This window comes from Oreochromis niloticus, linkage group LG15 (genome assembly GCF_001858045.2).
Source record: "Oreochromis niloticus isolate F11D_XX linkage group LG15, O_niloticus_UMD_NMBU, whole genome shotgun sequence".
NCBI lineage: Eukaryota > Metazoa > Chordata > Actinopteri > Cichliformes > Cichlidae > Oreochromis > Oreochromis niloticus.
In genome coordinates this window covers 14,507,063-14,531,599 of record NC_031980.2, presented here as the reverse complement: position 1 = coordinate 14,531,599, position 24,537 = coordinate 14,507,063, and the positions used below count along the sequence as shown (strand labels likewise).

The following is a 24,537-nucleotide window of genomic DNA, read 5'->3' as shown; positions in this document are numbered from 1 at the left end:
AATGATACTCTAATGAGCTTTTAATTAGTCTGCTCCATTTTGTTTCTGTTTTGTAGTATCAGATGGATTTCATGGCCTGAAGAGTGATGCGTGCCAAGCCTGCTTAAAGATTTTTTTTTTTTAATCCAATAACTTTTAATTTCATGTGTTATAAATATAAGGCAGCACTCGTGCTTTATTTCCTACTGCTACCTTCAAACTCAGGTTTTACCTTAAGGTGAACAGAGCTCGTGTGTTTTACTACAGGAACTCTGTATCTCAATCTGAAAAGGTCAGCACACACCGAAAGAAAGAAGAAAAAAAAGGTCAGGAGGGATCGACCTGTCTTTGGCCTGTAGAACAGTGCTGAATATGGCATCAACAGCCTTCTGTTGCTGGAGGTAGGGTGAGTGTGTGCGTGTTTTTGCTATACTCATATTATATTATGGGGCATTCAAATGTTTACATTGTGGTGACCATTCTCCTCTTTTTCAATAACAATAAATAAATATATAAATAAAAGCCTTCATTGAAATGAATCTATCAGTTTAGGTATGAAGATTTTGTTAAGTGTGATAGTAAAGTTATCCTTCATTTTCAGTTGGGGTGGATAATTATTATGATTAGTCATGCATTGTTTAGCCTGTAGTTCCGGTTAGGTTGGTTGTCATTCCTGAAATCTATGAAGTGTGCATGTGTATACGTGTGTGTGTGTGTTGCTAGTTTGAGCCTGGAGGATGAAGCAAAAGTGAAACATCTTCTTAGTCACACCTTTCTAATTAAAATACTGCCTACAGTAGCAAGAAAATACCTCATTTCTTTACAATACTGAAAAGTTGCCTTTGCACCACATGATGGCGCTCTGGCATCAGCTTTATGACTCAAACCACTCAAGCAAACTTGTAGGTGGGGGTTGTATTTGTGCTTTAACCCGTTCGACCGCCACTACGTGACGGTTTACGGGCAAGACCGGGCTTGCTCCTGCCACAGGAGAGAGACCTCTCAGAGGCACAACTGATATTTTTCAAAGATGGATGGAAAAGCAGCAACAAATAAAAAGCCTCTGGGCATTATGAATTTGATTTACTGGCTTATTTCTCAAGTGAAACTGAAACCAGTGGATAGAAAAACATCTGTGTAGTAGTTCATAGAGAATAGTACAGATGGATTACATCTTTAAGGGTATCCATGCACTTCCCTTCCCTTTTTTTCAGCTATTGCTTGGCAATATTTCAAGCCAAGTGGGGTTAATTTAGAGAGATACAGCAAAAGGCGTACTTACATTTATGACAGACAGTATGTTTTTTTGTTGCATCAGCTCCAAGTTGATGACTCTCTGTGCATAATGTTAGTGAGCTGCAATTAAAAATGAATATACTGTGACCATGACTGTGAATGAATAAATAAACAGGTCTTGGCACGGACAGCTGAGGGTGATCATGCACAACCTTCGCAGGAGTGGTTTACAGCTGGGTGACTGATGACTTGTGCAGAAGCAGAGTCCACTCAGAATGCTGTTACCGAATGTAAAATGAATGAGCTTTGCACCAACATCACAGAGCTGCATTACATAAAAATCCTGTGCATGACACTTTGCTACACCTTTATGTTGTACTGTCGTCTATAGTGTGTTAGTTCAATAGCTTTGTACAGGCCCCCCAAAACAACAGATTTTCTGACTGCTCAGTGGCCATCTAACCTTAAGAAGCGTTTTATTTATGAAATTTAGGTCATAGCCCCGTAGCAAATTACATACATCCAGTTTCCTAACCAGAGTCAAGGTGGGAATATTTTAGCTGTCGCGGAATAAGAGACAGGGTACAACCTAGACAAGTCACCACTCCATCACGGGGGCTCTAACACAGAGAAATAACCAATTTAGAATAACCTATTATCCTAACAGTCTTATCTCTGGACTGTGGGAAGCTCAGGTACCCAGAGAGAGCGCATGTGGGCACAGGTAGAACATGCAGACTCTACACTCAGTGGTTTCAAACCCAGGTCTCTTTTGACAGTCCTAACCACTTTATAAAAACATCTTTGGGTCTATTAATATCTCACATTCTTTTGTATTTAAGGTGAACACACACACACATTGCCACACACATTGTGGCTAAAACATCGTTAAAAAAAAGCATTACCCAGACTGTAAAATGCTCTAGAGGCAAGTCCTTGCCTGTGTACTGTGCAGTTCTTCGAGTTGTCATTTTGGTAGACGGATGTAAAATATTAATAACATAATTTGGAAAATCTGTGTCAGCGAACTACTGAGAAATGACTCACTCTAATGTGAATTCCTGTCATCCCTTTACCTGGTGGAAAAATGTGGGATAGAATAGTTTTCTTCTTCTGTCTACACATACTCCCAACTGCATTTACTTCGTAAAGCAAGACAGAAATGTTGGATATTAAAGCTATTTGTCTTATCGCTCAGTTTAGACATACGGTTATTATGAGGAAAGAGAATATGCCAAGACTAATGCAAGAGGCTGTAACAGATAAGTGATGGCGAGTGAGAGCTGGTGACCTAATACTGTGCACAGTGTCTCTATTCTATTCTGTACCAGTCACAAGGTCGAGTACCACGCTTACGGGGGAGTCGTGCCCTCCTTTGGCCGGTAACACCGGGTCTGTCAGTCTGTGAGCTCCCATGCAATTTACCAATCCAACACGGGTGTGCGCACTGCCGCTTTCAAGTCAGCGATTCCCATCAGAGTCTGCATCAGCGAGAACGACGCGCAATCAGGAAATTAGACCTACGCGCCTTCAAAATAAATGAAACTATATGGTTTGCAAATGAACTTCGCACTGGCACTGAGAGTACAGAGCAAGTACAGATATATTATAAACAGAGGAAACACGAATCAAAATAAGGAAGAAACAGGACAAAATAAGGTTCTTCTGTACCCAACAGGTTGATTTTGTTCATCTGGACGTAGCGTTTTCAATGGGAGAAACGTTTCGTCACTCATCTGACTTCTTCAGTCTCATATCATTTACTTAACTGGATGGTTGAGCATGCATCAAGATGTCAAGACAAGGTTCTTCTGTTTCAGAATAAGACGAAAAAACTCGGATTAACTAACCTGGGAAAATCAGCAACTGTAGGGGTATTTGAGATGTCTTATTCCTTTCCAAAACAGAAATATTAAATAAGTTTTCGTTTGTTTTATTTGCCAGACCAGACAATACACTGAACACAGGTTAAAACGACAAGTTGAACACACTGTGGTGTTTAGAAATGTACTATGAATTTGTATCTGTTTACAGGTTTGTTTTATGATTTATTTGTTGTATTTTTAAGTAAAACTACATAAAGGATAAATAATATATTTAGTTCCAACCTTAAAGTGTATATAACTCCACCTCCACTCTAAGCTACTGCACCTGAAGCGCGCGAATTCTTTATTTTGAAATTATCTGACCGGATGTGGAGTCTCATCCCCCTCCCCTTTCTCCGCTCTGTGTTGACACCGGCCATTCAGCAGATCCCCACAGAGCAGCCTCGACTGCCGGATTCACAGACCCCAGCTCCCCTCAGTTCCTGTTTCCGCCGCAGCCGTCCTACTCAGTTTTGTGGAGCAACACGTCTCGGCCGTCTGCTGCTTCAGGACCCAGCCTCCGCAGCTCGGGTTGGATGCCTCTGGAAGCCGGCGTATCAAGTCAAGGTAGGTAGCAGATCACGCTGCTCGCATGGCGGAAATGTTGAAGCAGCGGAGGCAGTGCTCAGCTCGTTACATCCCGGCCTGTTGACTGCGTCGCTGGTTAGATCAAACAGCGGTCACGGTAGGAAGCGATTTCAGGTCCCGTTACATCCGCGCTTTTTACTCTCCATCAGGGGGTCTCTCTTGTTGACACCTGGCTGCTTTACATACCCACAAACTGCCTTGCGACCCCCCCCGTTTTTTGTTTTTTTTTTTATCGCTCGTTCGCGTTGAGAAAAGCAAGTGCTCGGAACAAATTGGTTTACAGTGTGACCGCGTCAGGACCCGGGTAGTTAGTGTGAAAGCGCCTTTTAAGACCCAATAATCACCTGCATGAACGAGCAGCGGGTTAATTTTTGATATCAACAGTGCTGGAAATGTGTAGCCTATATGCTAGCCGCTTTTCTGTGTGTCGTTAAATAAGGATGCAATGCTTTTGACCTCCAGTCTCGCGCACACAACGTGTTAATAAAGACACATGACACCGGCGTGTGTGTTTGACAAGTGTGTGCCTCCTTTCCTTTGCTGTGTTGTATTTATGCGTGGCGGGCAGACAAAGCAACTGCCTGTGTGTAAGCCTCAGTGCACAACTGCTAGTATCTGGAATCGCTTTGTATCACCAGAGCCAGGCGTGCGTTTGTTTTCGGTATCTGGAGGTGTGGGTAGTGTTTGCTGAGGCCTCTGATATGGGATTTTTGGGAAATAAAAACTGCTCAGTTAAGTTCATGCTGCATCGCGTCAGGTAGGTCAGAGGGGGTGAGATCTGCTTCCCATCTTCACTCGCACGCGTGCACGTTCCGATAAAGCTGGTGATGATGTGCACGGCATCGCCCACACGCACGGAGGAAGTATGTGTTTTGTGTGTGGTGTAGCTCAACTGATAAGAGTCTGGGCCGTCAGGGCTGGTAAGGCCTGAGGTTCAACTCCCAGCAGGGGCACCCATTAGAAGATGTATTCCTTCATAGTGATGTGAGTACCACCAAATAGCTCGTGATAAATGTACAACTTAGGCAGCAAAAGCTCTTGGTATATGAATGGCTGTAATACTGCGATGATGTCAGAGCTCGAGCTAAAATCAAAGCATGTCAGAAAGAAGCATAGTGAAAGGCTCTTTTTAATTGTGTTCCATAAGACAGATTATAAGTGCGGTATCTTATTTCTTTTTCATGAAAATCGATTCGTAAAGCATGGCTCTTTTTTTTTTTGCTTGACTTTATTATTTCATATCACTTAATGTCTGGAGCAGATATTACAAGACATATTTCATCTCCATGAAGCACACAAGTGATTTTTCTTCCTTCAATGGCATATGGCCCGACTATAATTTATTAGTCTGTAATGTTGTATAGTGCCACAATTATCCCCAGAGTGTTGATCCATTTGCTGCCGATATTCCTTGTGCTCCCATTTGAATTGTATTTGCTGACAAGGGAGAAACGCAACACCTATGGACAACTAATTCATCATTAATGTTATCTAATAAAGTCAGCCTTGGTAACTGGAAGCAGATTGATTGAGTTAGTAGCCCTAATCCATTCATGAATAAGTAAACAGCTGTATATATTGCTGGGACAGCAGTCTATGCCACGGCAGGGGAGCTCGGTCTTGGATTCCAGTGGCAGCCACTGTGCTGCTTCAGATAGACGGGTGGTTATATTTGAGCTGCTTTAAACTGTCAGGGGGCAATTATTTTACATAAAAGCAACTGTGACTCACGCTTTGGCAACAATTTGCTCTGATCTGGGCTTTGCCATCTGAGAAATGAATGGGCATAGCCATGGGTGGACCCATTTATACCAGCCAAGTATTAATAATTTCATTTGAGTAGTTCATTCGCGGGTGCCTTATTTGGATGAAGCACTTAGATGAAGCAATAGTGATAACGCTCACATGCAGTTACCCAGAAAATTTACTTGGCATGTTTGAACTTTTTTTTTGTAAAATGCCACCCCTGATTGTGTTCCTTCTGTTTGTTGGGTTTATTAGAATAGACACATATTACATTTGCAGCTATGTAGCTACTGGCACGCATGATACTGCATCTATAATGCACGAGAATGTGCTTTCCAGAGAAGTACACTTCAGCTGATCCATTTCCCCCCCCATTCCCCTTTTGTTTCCCTGCCTCTGTCTCTGCCCTTTGCGCTTCCACCTTCAGTGCCTCATGCCGCTGTCTGTCTTCATTTTTTTTGACTAATGACTTCATTAAACATATTACTGTTGCTCTGGCAAAGAGGTTGGATGCGGGGCGATGAGCAAAAATGGGCGGTGACTCATTTAATAGGTGTATTTAACGTGTGCACATTTGTCACGTGGCGAGCACCGTTCCTCTGTTTGGCTTAGCGCAGCGAGTCCCTGCCAAGTGGTGTTTTTATTTAAAATAGCATTTGGATTTGTTTTTCATTTCAATTCTTTCTGCAGCACCAGCCTGTCACCTGCACAGCAAGCGACTCTGTTTGCATGAAAAGCCATTCTAATTTCAAGCATCACAGTGTTTTGGCTTAGTGTACAGTTTGTGTGTGTATAATTCTTGATGTTGGCTTCAGGGTGCTGTGTATACATCCCCTTTCTCCCCCTGTTGTCCCAGATATATCCTTTTTTTTTTTTTTTCTTCCCCTCTCTAAAAACGTCAGACGGATGAGAAGGCTGAATTGTGCTGTGGAGGAAACAAACAGCACATTTTGAAGACATGCTCCTAGTTTTGGGGTCTCATGCTATAAACACAAAGAACAACTGAAGTGAAGAGGCTATGCAAGACATGGCAATGCTTGTAGGGAGATGCAGTAACAATGTTACCAAAAGAGGCTCATCCGCGAGCATTGATTTGTTGGTATTGTTAATCTCTGTGCTGGGTATTCGAATTCCAGACAATGTACTGTAAATAGAGCAGAGGCCATTGAAAAGAAGCTTTTGCCTTTGTTGTCCCTGCTTTTGGGAAGAAAAAGGCGGAAATGATTATGTATGGAAACATGGACACATACCCATTTTTGAGCTGTATTATTAGGTGCTCGGTCTGTAAAGATAGAAGAGATAAAGAATAGCTGGTTCATGAATGCGGTTCAGTGAGCAATTGCTGTATGACCAGTGCTGGCATTTGGCTGGCATTTTTCATATTAGAGTGGTTGTTTGGGGTTTGTTTTATCTCTCTTTTGCCCTCTAGGATTTGAAAATGTCCTTATGGAGATGAGAAAATAATCACTAACATATTAAGATATTAATGAGTTTGTTGGGACTGTGTTTTGTGGGTTTGGCTAGGATCTGTACAAGAAACGAGCTGAGCAGCATTCAGGTATTGTACTTTTTGTGCACCTGCAGAATGCAGCATTTCTAAAGGGCAAAATCTGTAGGAAAAAGACCTTTCTGCATCACTCTTCTCCTGCTGTCATCCTGCTGGAGGGCCATTATTATCCGTATTGTAAGACAGAGTGACTGTCTAGTGATTGCATGAGCCAATCACGGGGCGAGTATAGGGCAGGTTTCCATGGTGAAAAGCGGGCTGGCCCGTGAGGTTGCTGAAGCTCAGCTTGAGTAGGCTAGCCTGATCCAGGCTGATAGCATTCTCCGGCAGCAGAAGAAGAAAAGGGCCCTGGAAGGCCTGCCCTGCTGTCTGCCTGTCTAAATGTCTTGTTGTTTGTCTTCCCATCTTTACTCACTTGAATATCTAAGGACAGGATAGAAGAAGTGGGGTTTGGAATAGGAATTCAGTCAGACAGGCACAATAGGAGCTTGAGCCGATAGCCATGTGCCATCAGATTTGATTTGTGTAGGGAGTGGAGATAGATCACATGTCTTTGCTACATCTATCTCGGGTGGGTTTGGAGGATGTTAGAACATGCACTGGGGTTGAGGGATAGCTCTGAGTGTACCCTGTGTCTGTTAATTTTGTTGTGACCAGTCAGACATTCGGACCAGGGCTCCCCCTAGAAGAGTATGCTGCCCCCTCTCTGTTTGGCCCTGCAGGGACGTTGCCCAGCCTGCAGTTCACCCGCATCACTGAGAATGTGTACTTGTGCGTGCACACTCACTTGTGTAGGCTTGCTTTTGCTTTTTCTTGGGGAGTTATTGCTGCAGCAGTCTGAGGTGGGAAGTGGGTCTTACGACATTTCTTCTCGGCTCATTGGAGCCATCCATAAATAGGCATGTACCCATCCACTTGCAGCTCTTAAATTCCCTCCTTCCCCTGTTTCTTCTGCTTTTCAGTAGGAGGCACTTAAGTCCCCCTTGCTGCACACTCTCCCACGTGCCTTTGCATTAATTTATGTCTTTCTATGTAATATATGTATGTATTCTAGTTTTGTATCTCTGTGTAAGCGTCACACGAAGACAAGTAGAATGCAAGCGGCGCCTTCTGCTTGTGGAACTGAATTCATATGGGTATGAGACACAGTGGGAATTTTTAGCTCATCACAAGTTGCTCAGGGATTCACTGTGGGACTCAGACAGCCCCCGAAACCACCCATCTACCCACAAAACCCCTGATGCTCAGTGCCCATGGCCCATCAAACAGCCTTGTTAGCCCCTCTGAGTCCACAGCTCAGGCCAGGATCAGCACAGGCATGGAGGGCTGGAGGGATTCAGAGATGCTAAAAATTCTTTGCCGTCTGACAAGTTTACTGTGCTGTGTGGTTTTTATGGACCCTACACTGTCTAAGTTAAAACAAGATCTAAAATTATCAGGCTCTAAGGAATGTTTCTAGCGCGGGAGACTCCAGAAAGTCGTCACTAGTGTCATCCAAGGCTGAACGGGACAGATATTTTGGAGTAAAGAAGAGGCAGATGGGTATGGATGGAAAATTAGGAGGGAAAAGAGTCTCAGTAACTGGGGCAGCTGTGTAGCTTGAAGCACAAATTCTCAGATTGCCCACCTCACCCCTGCTTAAAAAAAAAAAAAAACCAGAGTCGGAGAGCCAGATGCTGGACATTAGGATCACAGTGACAATAATTTGCATTCATTCGAACACAGAATGCACAGGCCCTCCACAAGACACACACACACACACACACACACACACACACACACACACACACACACACACACACACACACACACAGGGTAGAAAAGAACACGACTATGAGCTCATCTGACAGAATGGGTGCATTTCCCACACTTGGGTAAAAAGGTTGTGTGACAGGCGTGCACGGGGGTTTGTGGATATTATTCTGTTTTCAGCATCAAACCAAAATTCCCAGCAGCACACAAGGACTGCTGAATGTCCTCCATTTAGCCAGTGGTATCCAATGGTACTAGCCAGTATTGGATGGCCTGCATGTGACCTCTATGCAGGTCCAGAGAGGGTTCAACCCCAGGCTCCTGTGAAAGTGGGACCTGGACTGTGATGAAAGGCGTGCATTATCGTTCTCCCAGGCAGGGGGCCTATTTGTGTCACTGTTGCCAGTTCTGCTTCCTGAAGGGTTTATTTGCCTTGGTGGGGAGAGTGTTTGTGGATTTTTGCAGTCGCACTATTGATCCTTAAGGGATAAATTCATCTCTGTAACCTCCATTGAGAGGTCAGAATGCAGGGTCAGCCACACTGTGTAACCATTGTAGCTGGAAGAGATGCCGTGTTTAGCGCTGAGCCCCCCCCCCCATGTGTGTGCCATTTGTCCATCTCTATATCTGTCACAGAGTTCACTATGAGTGTGTGTGACATTTGCTGCGTGTGTTACTGATGGTTGTCAGTGTAGGGCGGCGGCTGAGAGGATTGAGTGGGATCGTAGAGGATTGGCCTGATTGGATTTCCGTTGTAGGAGGCTTGTCACCTGGCACAGCATGGTGCTCTGGAAGACAGCAGGGTAGCAATCAGACAGCAGTCACACTGTGAATATACAGCAAAATTTGCATTCAGGCATTGCGGACTCAAGCATTCACTGTAAAAAAGAAAATATTAGATTGCACTTTCTCTGTACCATAAATGATGACTCACAGATTTATTTATTTATTTTAACCAGCCTCAAGACACCTGAATACAATGCAGTTAAAAGTTATTTTGTGTTTTCTGAGTAATACTGGATAGTTTAGAGCTGATTGTAATTTGTAGGTAGTATTCAGTACACCAAGTATGCACTCGGTATGTTAAAGTTAGATTTAAAAGGCTAAAACGACGGGGCATTTCTATATTACGATCATTAGTCTGTATTTTTCAAACTAGTGATGATATAGTCATCCCATACTGACGAACCGATACACCAAAAAAGATCCTAAAAGCTCAGATATGCCCACTCTCTTTCCCTCCTAAATATGGACTGTCTGTTTCCCCTAAGCTGAATAAAACAGCTTGCTCCATTGAGCTTGTCGAGCCTTTTCACTGGGGGTTGTTGAAAAGCACTCTGGGAAATATAGGAAATCGCTAACTGAAGTAGAATTAGATGAGGAAAGCTGAAGGAAAGTGGGCACAACAAAATAGTAATTATAAAAATCACAGAATAACTCCTGGAATGCATTGTTCATCACATATTGATGGTTTTCAGTGCTGTGAGAGCATCTTATAGAAGATTTTTTTGTTGTTGTTTTTAGTTGTTTTCTCAAAGCTCTCTTTTAGTGCTTTCCTTTAGTGGATTTAATTGAAGACACCAGCAAAAAGTCAGATGGTAGTTTTCCTTTTTTTTAAACAAAGAAGGACTGGAATCTTAACTAGATAACAGCAAAAGGTGTGTTCATCTGTAATCATTAACATACTTTAACCAATTAAGTCCTTAAACCTAACATATTAAGGTCTGTCTAACAGATTCAAATTGAAGTGGATGTAAGCAGCCATCTCCTAGTTTAGTTTCTATTTATAAAGCCCAGAATCTTGGAAGTGTCTTACTGCTTTTACGGTCAAATGAGCGGCATTGTTGTTTCCTTGGACTTAAACTTGTACAAAGTGCATATTTTATTAAAATTTTAAACACAGCTACTTTTAAAAAATCCTATTCAAATGCAGAAAGAATAAAACATGACGTGTGTGTGTGTGTGTATATATATATGTATTTTATTTGGGGGGGGGGTAGATTGAATCCGTTGGAATTCAAACACTGTCTGCTCATCCTCCACAACTATATATCTGGTAGATAACATCACATCAACAAACACAAACACAGCCCAGATCGGTGTGCGGTCCGTTTTTTTTCTTTAATTTTGTCTGTCTGCTACTCTCATAAATCTGATCTTTGGAAGGACTGCAAGATGTCAGCAAATTATCCTAAAGCACTGCAGTCCTGGTGTTCCTCAAAGACAGTAACTCAGTATCGAATGTGGTGGACAGAACCTTTTTTTTTTTGGTGTTAATTTTCCAGATAAAGAGAAATGTTTGCTCATTCTGCAAACTGGGGTCTCTCAAAACAGATTACAGCGTGTTCCTCGCGATGATTATACCTGTGCAGTGTGCTCGCCCAAAGACAAAAGAGAGCAACACTGCAAAATGGGGACAAAGCATCACATCAGCGCATTTGACACATACTGCAGTTGCGATGCATTTGCAGAATGGATTCAAGGTTTTAATAGTTAGCTTAATAGATGTAACTTGAAACACGTCCAGGAGCTTTTGCTTTTGGAATATAGTTGAAATGTGTCTCATCGGACCTCCTTGATGTCCAGTCTCATGCTGGTTAATGGTATTTCTGGGTATTAAGGAGTACTGTGTGCCAGAGAAGTCTCACTTCCAATCTTTCATTTATTGATTGAGTTATAAAATGAATTTGTAATGCTCATGTTGCAGGCTTTGCATTAGAGCAGTGTCAGGATGAATTTCCAGTCCAAGTATAGTGCAGACGCCAGTTGTTTGTGGGTTGCAGTACAAAAAATGAGTGTGTGTGTTTATTCCCAAGACATCATTTACATCAAGTTGTCCATCCATCAAATAGGAGCACATTGATTTTTTTTTTCTTTTTCTCAGTTCCACAACACTCCTAAAATATGTAATTGGAGAAGTGAAAAAGACGTTCTTTTGCAAACGGTAACCGCAGCTGTACAAATAAATCAAGCTGTACTTTTTGGTACAAAGTGTCTGAGGGTTTTACATGCGTCTTTTTTGCATGTACTGACATCTTTCCTGTAAGGTTACGCCTTCACAGTTGCTTCAAAAAATAATGTTTAAGGAACAAACATCTTCTTGTGTTATTTGTTGTTGAGCGTAGTGTCGAAGTCTGCTGCAGCAGAGTGCAGTTACTCGGGTACAACTTGAACTAGTGGCTGCTACAGTGCAAGGTTAAGTGTTCTCTGGTGTTTCTGTAACATCAACCAGACTTCTATATATTAGCAGTTTGCTTGGAGGAAGAAACCAGCCTCAGACTAAAGGTTTTGATGTGGAGAAGTGTGTTGGAAGCTCATTTTATTTCTGACAGCCGGAAAGAAAGGAGGAACAAAGCAAACATTTTCATTTTCATTTTCTCTCTCATCATGTAGCTTTGTCCCAGCTTTGGTTCCTACTTGCTTTAATTTCTGATTTTTTTTTTTTAAATGTTTTTTTTAGTTCTTGTTGGAGAGGAGGATGTTATTTCTCAAAAAAAGAAAGAAAGAAGGAAAGAAAGAAAGAAGGAAAGAAAGAAAGAAAACGCAACAAAAAACACTGCAGCTGTAACATCTTGCTCTGTTTGTTTACCCGGGAAAGACTCTGAATCCTGCGGGACCTGTTCTCCAGATCCAGCACCTGTGCTTTAGCTCTGAGTCAGGTTCATAGGCCACCTTTGCTTTCCCACATCAGCACTTTTCTTTTAAATTTTGTATCTTGCTGTCTCTGCAAGATCGTTGATGCCACTGAGTTCTCCTCTGTGTTTGTAAGAGTGGCAGCACTGGCATTCACCTATGGCAAAGCCCTTTGGTAAACCAGCATGAGACCATTTGCATCTGACATTCTTGTCATGTTGCTCTAGAGGTGTTGCATCATATAGCCTCACCTCCTACTCTTCCCATCTTTATGTGCTGTCGCTGTACCATCCCCACCACAACCCCACTGCTCCTCAGTACCAGAGCTATCAGTGCAGTGGACTTTAAAGGACCTGCTTGGCAGACCCATTTCTCAGTTTTAGCTGTGGTCTGGGAGAGTAATAACAACATGCCAGTCAGATATAAGAGCCCCTAATGGGGACTCAGTGAGATGACACAGCAGTCCAAGGCCTATTATGCAGTTGGAGCTGTGGGGACAGATGGGGAGAGAAGACAAAAGAGAGCAAGTGACCGACTGGATCAAAAAAGGAAAAACTTGAAACATTCCTCATAGAAACGGCAGGAAAGTGGAGCACAAGACCGAATAGACAGGATGGAGGTATTCTGAAGCAGTGGGATGCATTCTGTTTGTCTACGTCGGTGGCCCAGAGCTAGTTTTGACGAGGATCGAGGAGACACTCGTGTGATGCCAACCACATGACCAGATTTTCAAATATGCATCTGTGAAAAAGCTGAGTGACAAGCTGCTCCAGAAACAGAAAACAGCCTCTCCTAGCCTGATTTTCTTTCTCTTTTTTTTTTAACTTTACTTTGATCTTGTTACAACAGCAAAGAATTGAAGTTGGCACATCAACTCAGTGAGGCGCTTTTCAACACCTAGCAAGGGCTTTGCCTCCTCACTTTGATTTGTGGAGTAAATGAAGGATTTTCATAGATGAATCAAGTGTTATGGTTGTCCTCCAACTTTTGATGTTTATATAAAAATGAAAACAGTTGCAGCCACCCGAACGGCGGTGCTATCATGTTGGAGGATGAATGAAGAGAGCCGCAACCCCCGGACGCCTTTTTATTTCTCGCCACTCCACTTGCACAGCACAGAGCGTGTACTCGAGAGTCACAGTGTTACCCTATAGTTGTGTCCTTGATTCGAGAGCTGATTTACATATCCCCTCTTGAACTACTTGTCCTAGTGAATGAGCAGGTCTTTACAGCATGAACAGGGTCAAGCCCGACGAAGGTCAAGCTGTAAAGGTCAAAGTTCATCTGTAAGCTACCCCATCAATCGAAAGCTGACCCATCCACTCGACTGAAATAACAAAAGACCTCATGCACTCTGTCTCTTGTTCCTTCATGGCAGCATCATCCGCCTTACTCACTTTTTGCTCTCCTCTGGCAATTGGCGCCCTAATTGAGGCACTCTTGAGCCATGTTTATCACCGTGGCAACGTTGCCCTGCAGATAATCATTGTCTTGTGGATTAGCATAACAACAGAGAAGAGGCTTTTGCTTTAATTCCTCTAACACTGGACCAAGCTCCTTTGTGTCGGCTCGCCTGCCAGGCTTGTCTTAACTGGGATTAGAATCATAGGCCCTCACATTGCGCTCCCGCCCCTGTCCTCATAGTTATTTGAACTCTCTCAGTGCCTTTGGATGTTTCTTGCAGAAATGATTTTTACCTAATCATTTTTGACCATTTCAAAGTTGGGAGGAAAAATGTGAATCTCCAACATCTATTCAAGTACTCAGGTCCATTAACTAGGCTTCATCCTGCCCTGCTCTCCTAGGATTTGAGTTATTAAGATTATCTATTTATAGCAAGAGAAAGGAAAACACAACTGCTAGCTTTGTCCAAGCAGCTTGTAGAGTATTGTTTGTACAAAATGGATTTAATGGTCTTGGGTCTTAGGTTTTGAAGATAAATCAATATATTTTCAGATCAGATAAAGGATGAAACAGTGCAGTTTATCGCTACAGTACGTGCAAAAATATTGAGCCTCCTGTCATTTTTTTTTATATTTTACTATGGAATTGGTGCCTAAACGTTCTTGGGCAAGCTTTTTTCTTCCAGGCTTCGCATGACTCTTCCCCTACATATTGATAACAACTTGAACAAAAGATTTAAATTTACATTCATCACTCAATTGCCACTGATTTTCATTCCAGTTGTTTTGTAATTTGTCATACCTCTGCCTTTTGTCCCTGTTTTCCTTCCTTAAGAATAGCTTCTTTAAATCTACCCTGCAACTGAGACCTTTCTCAGGAGGTTCAGTGGTGAATCAACGCAAGGCCCAGATGCATCTCTGTGGTGCTGTGTCAGGTGTAGTTCTTAAAGAAATGACTTTCAAATACTGTTTATGTGATGTAGGCATGCCACTTCTCCTTTTTGTCCTGCTACCTCAAATTTTTTAAAGGATACACTGCACACCATTTCAAGTTTTCAGCTAACAGCTCTTTGCGACAGACTGCTAGTAACAAAGCGTCTAAGAAATCATCAATTCTCTTGCTAAGTTCATCCTTATCCCCTGAGTTAGGTGCCTTGCTCCTGTGCTTTAGTGTTTAATAAGTTGGTGTTAAGTGGCTGAACAAAAGGGGGGGCAACATTCTTTTGAACATGGTCACGTATATGGACTGAATTGAATATGAGTGAAAAAACAGCCCATGTCATACTCCTCATTAGAAGTATTAAGAAATGAGGGCTAGTGCAAGATTTTTGCACAGTACTGTATACAACTTGATATCACATTACATAAAGTTTTCTAATCTGTTTTCTGATGTGCCAATGCTTGTAACTTTCAGGCAGCCCTGCCCCTACACTTGCTCTGCACCTCCAACTCACTCACAAATAACTGATGCTCTGTCTTCCTTTGACCCATTTTTCTAAAAAAAAATCTCTTATCTACCCGATTGTTTCCTTAACCAATTATTCTTAAAATGCACCTCCTTCTGCTCGCTCCAGAAATAAATTGTGTGTGAAAGCACGTGGTTCAATATGCTTCAAACGAACTAGTTAATATTTGCCCTGCCAACAATTTAAAAGTGTTTAGACCTTTCAGAGGTGCGAAAAAAGTTGGTACAGAGACTAAATTTAAAACTCTTTGTACTTCTTAAATCTTTGGATACCTCACCACAGTGTTTTTTGTTTTTTTTTAAATGCCTGTCTACATGAAGGGAGCGTGCTATTCAAATGCTCAGTTTGTGTCAGAATGTTACAAAAATTGTTGGAGGCGATGGATATTTCAATTCCTGCTTGAGCACACTGACACTTTAATCTTTGTTGGAAATCGTAACCTAGCAGACACCAAAGTCTTACCTACAAATGTGAAAAATATTCAAACTAATTCAAATTATGCCCATGTAACATTAATATAACATTCAAAATGGCATGCAGAAATGCCTGGCTGGATTTGTGAGAAGTGAGTCACAGCTGGGAGAAAGTGGGCGGCTGGTGGCAAGTGTAGGGAGAGGAGGCAGGCATGTAACAGGAGCACGCTATGATGTCCTTTCCTAATCTGCCGGTGCACTGCAGAAGGGGCTCCCATGGGAGATTGGGTGTAACCACTTGTCTGTGCCTGCTGGCAGAGGGGAGCTGGGAGAGAGGCGGAGGAGTGAAGGGGAGAGGAAAGGCATATGGGGGAGTGGGGCCAGCCGCTGACCTCGTAAGCACACGAGATTAGGAAGAATAATAAAAAGAGGTCTTTGCAGTGCTTCACTAATACGCGTGGTAATTTAAAGACACTCCGAAAAGAAATGTCAGCGATGTGTGGGTGGACACATTTAATGTGTGCGTATGAGTGAGAGCGAGAGAGATGGAGAGAATGATGCACACGCAACAATCCCCATGGAGGATTCCTGTGGTAAACCATTCTCAGCGTCTCAAGCAAACAAATGGTGAGCCGTGCAAACGGAATTTCAGGCCCTCTTAAAAAGATGACCACACCATTAAAAGGAAGCTCCTTTTTACGATTAGCAGACTCTATGTGCTTTTGCCACACACACAAACACAAACACACACCCTTCCTTGTCCTTTTTATTTTGTGGGATGCTGGTTTCACACGTTTTCCTGCGGCTGAAATGATCTAAGTGTGTTATCCCTTTGCCAGGCTTTTCCCCATTCTGATTAGCTGGTTCTTAAACCCAGGAGCCAACAGTGTTTAATTCAGTTTAACTTTCACTTGGCAAGACCTTGGCAACATAACATCGCCAGTAGCTCTGCATAACATTTCTCATATTAAATCTGACAAAGTTTTGCGACCATTCTTTGACCCAACCCAAAAATCTAAATAATGATTAACACTCCTGACTAGTTGTATTCACCTGCAACATAGGGCTGAGCAGTGGGGGAGGGCGAGTGGTATGAGGTAGGCTGCTGGAGGAGGTGACATCTGTGACCCAGCACAACAGTGGTGGATGCTGGACACATGCTCCTTCCTCAAAGGCTACTGGCACCCTTTCTGCCTCATTGGGCTCATGCCCATACACACACACCACATTTTTAAATACATCAGAATGAAGCCACTGTACATTCAGTTACTGTGAAGTGAAATTGATTCAATTTACCTTTAGGATATAAAGACTGTTTAAAATATTTTCCCCATACACAATCATTTTGCCCGTTACACTGTATAGATTTTCTTCTTCATTTGAGACGGTTAACCTATAGTCAACGAGCTGCCAGCAGTAACTTTGCAGAGCTGATACTAGCTCAGTTTTTCCTAAAGTCAAATGGAAAACCCATCTGAGGAATGGCTGCTGCTCCACTTTCTTCATTATTATAACAGTAGAGAAACACACACACACACACAAAATGTACTGCACATGTGCATTCCAAATTTAGAACTTTCTCTTGCTTCAAAAAGTGAAAATCAGATGATTGATCGTGCTTGCGGAGTTATTAACCCATTATATTTACAAAGCCATTAGCTGCCTGATAATTGAACTGTTAATTAAAGAAAAGGCCTTAGTTCCCCCCTACTGAGTCCCAAACCTCCCTCGCTGAGATGAAGACTATTGCATACAGTAAAGTCCACGTAAGCCACACACACACACATGGACACACTTGTCATTACAAATGCTGAAATCTCAGAATAAGTCAAAAGTGTTATTCTTTAATTTTCTTTTTTAAACACAGCTCTACACCTCCGTGTTGCCCTTTCCGTCTTCCAAACTCTCTAGAGGGAGTGTGTTTCTCCTCCTGGTTTCTTTTTGCATTCTGATAAAGCAAACGCTCCCTCTGATGTGCTTTATCTCCTCTCATCTCCTGCAGTAAAGACTGTCTCTGTTTGTTTTATGCTTCCTGCCAGCTCTTTCTTTTTACTTTTTACTTTTTTTTTTCTTTTTTTTTTTTAAAGCCTTCTCATCTCAGGCGACACCCAGTGCTTCATCCCAGCACACAATGGATCAAAATTGTCAGAATAACTAAATGGTGTGCTGACCTACCTCCCGACCCTTGCTGTTTATCAAATTCTATCATATACTGTAGCTGGATACCCTCTACCCCCACCCCCCTCCATCCGCAGCCTCCCATTCTGTGAGAGGTATAGATTTGTTGCTCCACATCTCTGGCAGTGCAGTGCTCTGTTTGCTTACTGCCGTTGACATAGTGTGTGTCCAGTGCAGGCTACGCTTGGCTGCATCAGGGTAATGCTGCTGGCTAGCACAGATCCAGCAAACAAACAACATATATTATATTGGAGGCAGAGAAAGAGTAGTTATATAGCCAAGGGGTCCACAGTGTGGATGTTTTTGTATGCATACTAGTGTGTTTTTATCCATGATTGTGTTAGTTTGTGCATTGACCTACTATGGTGGCTACACTGCAAGAAGCACTAGACCCAGACTGTGTCCAGGTTTAAGGCAGTGGTGTAATGGCATCAGTCAAACTTGCCAGAAGGAGAAACAGGGGACCAGTGCACAGCGGGCAAATTTGTGTACACTCACAGCATGCAGCTTTGCATTGCTTGTTCATGTGCGGTCTAAAGCATTGGTCAACATAACTCTGGGAAACAGGAAAATAGAGGTTTAAATCATCAACTGATTAAGCTGAATGAGAATTAAAATAACAGTTTTGAGTTTTGTAAGCTTTCAGTTTAAAAAATCTTTGAGTTTTGGAATGTCAGTCTGTCCATAAAAAAAGAAAAAAGAAACTAAAGGCTCTAAACTGGAGCTATGAGATAGGAGATATTTCATTGTTTAGGAACATCTTTTTCCAGCACTACTACACTAATGGAAACGGGTCAAGTCAGGCACACAGCTAAAACACAGTTGGGTAAAAGAACAGCGGAATGAATCACTATATGAGGGGATGCTGAAAAGGTGAGGAAACCCTTTTATCAAGCTAAGCAAGTAATGCTGTAAATGATACGCTTTGAAAAAGCTGACTACTGGATGCTGGAAAGACGATGAAAACGCTGGAGCTGTAAGCCTCTCTGCAAACGGGACCTATTATGTTCATATTCAACTTCATAACTTTATTCCTGGGCCCTGTAAGAGTAGCTTTGCGGTTTAAAAGTAATCCTTATTTACCTCATGCAGGGTCTTTGTGCAGCCCCTCAGTTAATCCACTTCCTGGACAAAGCTGTTTCAGCTTCCTTCCTGCTCCCATTAAGGCTGATTGGCTTTCCTTTGCAACCAGAAGATTTAAGTAATGGGTAGGTGGTGCTCCTGTACGTTCAGTCTCCGCTCATGCACATCGTATAAAGCCAAGAGTTGTAAACAAATAAATAAATAAATAAAACTGAACATTTATAGCAGGTAAAAAAAAAGCATAACAGCTCCTCTTTTTATAGAGCTGCATCTTAACCTTACAGATAACCAGTTAAATGAAGGTATAATTAATGTTTCTAAGTCAGTCAAATAAAGGCTGAGTGCAAATAAGTTAATAAATAACTGCTAATGTGAAATTTGAGTAAATCTGAGATGCTCCATCAGCACTACACAGTCAGCAGTCCTTTAGTGAAGACCTGCTTGCAAAGGACTGGCTCCAGGCAGCCTTCCTGTCCGTCCACACTGTGAACTCCAGTGCCACTATGGAGCTTTGTTTTCTTTCTCTAGCCTTAAAATTTAAAACTTTCTGTCTTTGAGAAAGCACTGAAATTAATTTTACAGTAGGTTTGCCACTGGCTTTAGAGGCAGTTAGCTCTGCCTGAGAGGGGCCGCTGCCCTAGAATAAAGGTGGTGAAGGATTCTAGCTGGTTTTCTGTTCACTTCCCTTTTTCCGTAAAGCATTGATCCCATTTAATTCCGTGGCCATGAGATTAAAAACGTAGCATTTTTTTGTTTCTCGTCGTGGATTTTTCTGTCTCCTGCTACATTAATATTTTCATTTCATGTCTTTCATCATATTTGTCAGCCTCTTCGTGATTTTCTGTGGCATGCGAATGCAAAAGGCTCAGGTCATGTGATTAATATCAAAGGACCAGCAGTTCTGTTAAGGGATGCCCCTGTCAATATGATCTGACACACTTACAATATCTCATTTTCTCTCCATCTGTCACCGTCCCCCTGCGCTTGCTTTATTTCTCACGGCCCGTTATATAAACACGGGTTGCTGACAGATATGTAGAGTTACACGAACTCATCATGGCCTCCTGATAACTGTAACATTGCTTGTACTCGATCCGTCTCTTTCTCTCTTTCCACACACATGAAGGCAGACACTGGCATGAGCTCAGGTGTGGATATGAGGTGACAGTCTGCGCTCCCTGTCAGATCCTGAGCTCCCACCAACTTTCCAGATGGCCATTGGAGTCGGCTCCACGCCTTCTGCTCACATGACACTCCCCGTGTCCTTCCAGCCCCTGCTCCCTTTAGCAAAGTACAAAATTACAAATGAAGAGAAAGATGTTTTGCACACACAAAAAAATTCTCATTAGTATTAATCTTGTAGCAATTACAGTTTAGGGATTTCTGGCACTTACTTCCAAAGTGAATTACAAAGCGAAATATAGTGAAAAGGTCAAAGCTTCAAAACACTTTCTATTTCTAGTGAAAAGCTTAATTCTGAGAAAGCCACAAGCCAGAAAACCTTTAAGTTTATATGTGTAAATGAATGACTGTGGATAGGGATAATGTAATTTTGATTTGATAACTTTGATTACTGTGGTCACTATTTAAGTCATTTAAACGTAATTAGGCCATTTCCTTTGTGTTTAACTTTAATCCAACTGAAAACCAGATAGATAGATAAATGGGGTGGGTGTGGGTGGGGCTTGCACCATCTGCTAGAGTTAGGCCCACACTAGAGGGTGTTTTTGACCCCATCTCACAAAAGCCACTGCCAGTCCCTGTTGGCTGCAGCCTCCACCACAGTAAAAAAAAATTGCTGCTGCTGCTTACCATTAATGATATTTCCACATGAGGAAGGATACATAAACTTTGCTATGACTCTCCATTATTTTGCTTAAGCAGTTTGGGTGAAAACACTGCTGTAAAGTAGAGAGATGTGCTGGATTCAAAACACAAGACAATACAAGAGCATCATTATGTCATTACACAACCTTGTGGTAGGTCAAGCCCAGAAACACATAACTTAGCCTCCAGGAGGTTTCCTGGTCAGATGGCTAAACCACTTCAACTTCAACTTGATGTTTTGTTACCCTTCCAGAGTGATTGAGCTTTTCTTCTTTTCTCTTAGGGAGAGCTCAGCTACCTTTTGGAAGAAGCTCATTTCTGCTGGTCTACAATCTAATGCTTTCGGTCTCTACCTGGAGCCTGTGGTCATAGGCGAGGGTTGGAACATAGATCGACCAGTAAATTAATGGCTTTGCTTTAGCTCTTAGCTATCTCATCATCACAGTAGACCGGTGTAGCATCCCTATCACCACTGATGCCTCACCAGTCATTTTGTCAGTCTCTTTTGTTTTTATTTTTTATAGTTAAAATTACTTAGTCCCGTCTTGAATTACTTGAAACAGATCTGGTGTCCTTTTGGCCTTTTTGGCGCATGAAGTCTGGGAAAAATCTCTGGAGAATCAAGCTGGGACGTTGTCTGAAGTTGGACATCACACTAGGGACCTGGCAGGATAAGGATCATCATGCAATTCAGCATCTGATATTTGGTCAAATCGAAAACTTTAGGGTTTAAAAATAGCTTGTTTCCTGATGTTCTGTAAACAAAAGCATACTAAACGGCCAGCATTTCAAGCAAACTCTTCCTTTTTTCAGTCAAATTCTAGATTTGCATTTTCGCAATAAGGAAGTAAAAAAAAAAAGAAAAAAAATCAGAAATAGAGAATCATGTAAATTTGTAATGCAAAAAAGGAAGAATTACTAGCAGGTTCCTGGTGCAAAAGCTTTAGTCATGGGAAAGACCCACCAGGCACTCACTATATTTATCTTGTAGGCGAAAATGAAACGGCTTTTATAAATGGTCCAAAGATTGAATTTGCTGGATATGTCAGCAACACAAAAACAGGAAAAACTGACTTGAATTTTTTTATTTCTTTCTTCTTTTTTTTTAAACACAGATCATTAAATTATTCAGTGAAAGTCTGCAGAGGATGTGCGCTCTTGTTTTGCAATGCCCTGTTTCACATTCATACAGCAGCTCAGATTCACTGGGGGAGTCCTGCAGGAGTCCTGCACATGTTTGTTTCTTACAGTACGCCACAGCTATGCCTGAGCAGATTGGATAGTGTGTACTTTACCAGTGGGTACATGTGAGAGTGGGGGGAAAAAAGGGTCATTTAGCATCATTGGGGGAACTTCTGGTCACACTGCCATGTGTGCGACTTGTTGCTGGTCTTCATTTATCAACCTTGATTCAAGCCACGTGTTAATCCTTTAATTTGGTTCCCATCATCACACCTTTCGCTCATTATTGCTACAAGCCTCAGCTATTCAAAAGATGTATTCCCATTTGCTCTCTATGCTCAGCAGCACCCCTTTTCATTATCGTGCTTCATTCACTCCACACTGTTCTGTTAATACATTCCTCCTTTCACCCCCCAAGTGAATTCTTTTGTGCTGTATATTATAAACTCCCAATTTTTTTTAAAATCCCCATCATGATCATCTCTCCTGCTGCCCATTCCCCCTGTTCCTTTTCATCCCCTCCCTTTTAGTCTTCCTCGCCATGTGCTCTGTGTACCCATCCTCCCACAACCGCCTCCCCCTCTCCTTGCATTTCGCTCTCCCTCCCTGTCTCCGTCCTTACTGCAGGGTTGAATCATCCCCGTTTCTGCTTGCCTTGTCACGTTTGGCCCCCGTGCGCGTCTGTCCAGGCCTCATCACACGGTGATGGCGCTAGCTGGGCTGACATCTCGCCGCAGAGCTACAGGCTTCTGATGTCCATGGCGCTGGCGCTGACCTGTCCCTCACTGCAAAGCACTGCCATCATCAAAAATGAGACACGTTTCTGCCCCGGGGGTTATTAATTGCCAAGTATGGTATGAGCATCCATGCCATTTTCAGATTAAAAGAAGAAAGAGACATTTTATATCTTCATCCTCTTTTTTTCTCCCCCTTTCTTTTTCTTTTATCAAAGACCTGCACTAACTGGCTGCAGATTTTTAGGCCTTTTCATGTAGTTCGTATCCCGCTGTCTCCTCACTTGGTATTCTTTGGTTGTTGTCGGTTAGAGGGACCACATCAGCACTATTCTCTTCAGAGCTGTCCCTCACAAGGGAGCTACCTCTTCCACGCGCACTCGGCTTCAAACGACACACCTCAGATCACACGCAGGCATATGCTCACATGCACTCTGAGCAGCAGAACTTCCACCCTTGATGTGAAAGTGCATACAAATGGCAGCAGCGGCAGACTCCTCGGTGGAAAATTGAGTCATGGTCCTTCTGCTCGCGTACACTGACAGACAAGCCAAGCAAAAAATGGAATCAAAATGTCACTATATTGGGGAGTGTGTGGGCATGAGCAATGTTGCTGCGTGATTCTGTAATAAGCACATGGAAATCAAATCAAGCCAACCCCAGGCTCATTAAATAAAACATGGGGGTAGGGACACATTCCTCCTCATACTGTAACCTTGCACATTCATAATAAGTGCTCCTCCCTAATGTGAAGCGGATAGATGTTATGCAGGTTGACATCATGTGGCTGTGTGCTTCTTAACTATGTCCTGCTGTTCTGCAGGGTCCTGTAGTATGAGGTCATTGTTCAGATTTGGCTTCTGCAAGACTAATTTTGGCTTTGTGTGGTCCTCATGCTGGAATATTATTGCGTGTTGATCTGGTACATACTTTCCTTTTATAGACTGTGCCACCAAATTTATCTGCATCCTACAATCTGTTGCAGTGAAATAATAAAAACCATAAATAGTAGGTCTTTCTTTTTAGTTAAAAAAAACAAACAGAAATAAGTAATAAAGCATGGAGCAAAATAAAAAATTAATATGCACTAAAAAATGTAATTTGACTTATTTAAGGGCTCTTAAATTTTAGGCCATTGTGTATTTAGGCCATTATTTTAGATATTTCAATAATTTAAGGACAAAAACTTGGTTGAGATTGCTCCTCCACTACTGGCTAGGAGTTATTTGTCAGCAAAAGCATTCAAATTGTTGTTTCAGTAATTACTGAGGATGCAGCAATCTAACATTTTATTCCTTACACGGTATTAAATTGCTGATGTTATCTTGCAAATACAGGAAACGAGGGATACCAGCAGAAACTGCTAGCACTGAAAATCACTTGATGGGCCGTTACTGAATAAAACACTAAATTTTACAGTTTAAAAGATGGCCTTTGGCACTTTCTTGTAACCACACAAAAGTTGCTTTTAGGATTACTGACTAAAACCTAATATGTGTAGCAAATGTGTTAAATTCATTTCCACCCCCTTAAAAATATTTCTAAAGACTACCTTTGTTGGTTCTTTACTGCCAGCTGTAAACGACTGAGATATTGTGCAGCCACTGGCAGGAATATATGCCGGCTGGTTGATGCAAAGAAAGTAAATAAACTGGTACTTCTCCATTTTTAATGTCATGTTGTTATAAGATTTTCATAAACACAGTAATAGACATGTAGAACCATAAAGAGATAAAATACTTTAAAATTAAAATTCAGTAGCACTCTAATCCACTGATATATCCACACCTGAGTGGCATGAAGTTTGACTGAGCAGGGAGTACAGTATGAATCTTAGTAACTGTTGCCAGAGCTAATGAAGGCTAGTATTCTGCTCATGTTCAAGCAAACGGTGCTTCTCTTTTGTTTATGTATTTTTGTTATTTAAATACCACATCCTGTTTTG

At 42.1% G+C, this 24,537-nt stretch overlaps 1 protein-coding gene across 2 annotated transcripts in view; it reads left to right on the top strand.

The window, feature by feature from the left end:
• Positions 1-363: 363 nt before the first annotated feature.
• Positions 364-24,537, top strand: part of fut8b (fucosyltransferase 8b (alpha (1,6) fucosyltransferase)) — a 100,112-nt gene continuing 75,938 nt past the window's right edge. The window contains exon 1 of one of the 2 annotated variants that reach the window (XM_019346113.2): positions 364-385. The gene's annotated coding sequence lies outside the window, so the exon portion shown is untranslated. Of the gene's footprint in view, positions 386-3,434; positions 3,648-24,537 lie in introns of those variants that run through there. The other variant, XM_003446349.5, reaches the window with a different exon arrangement.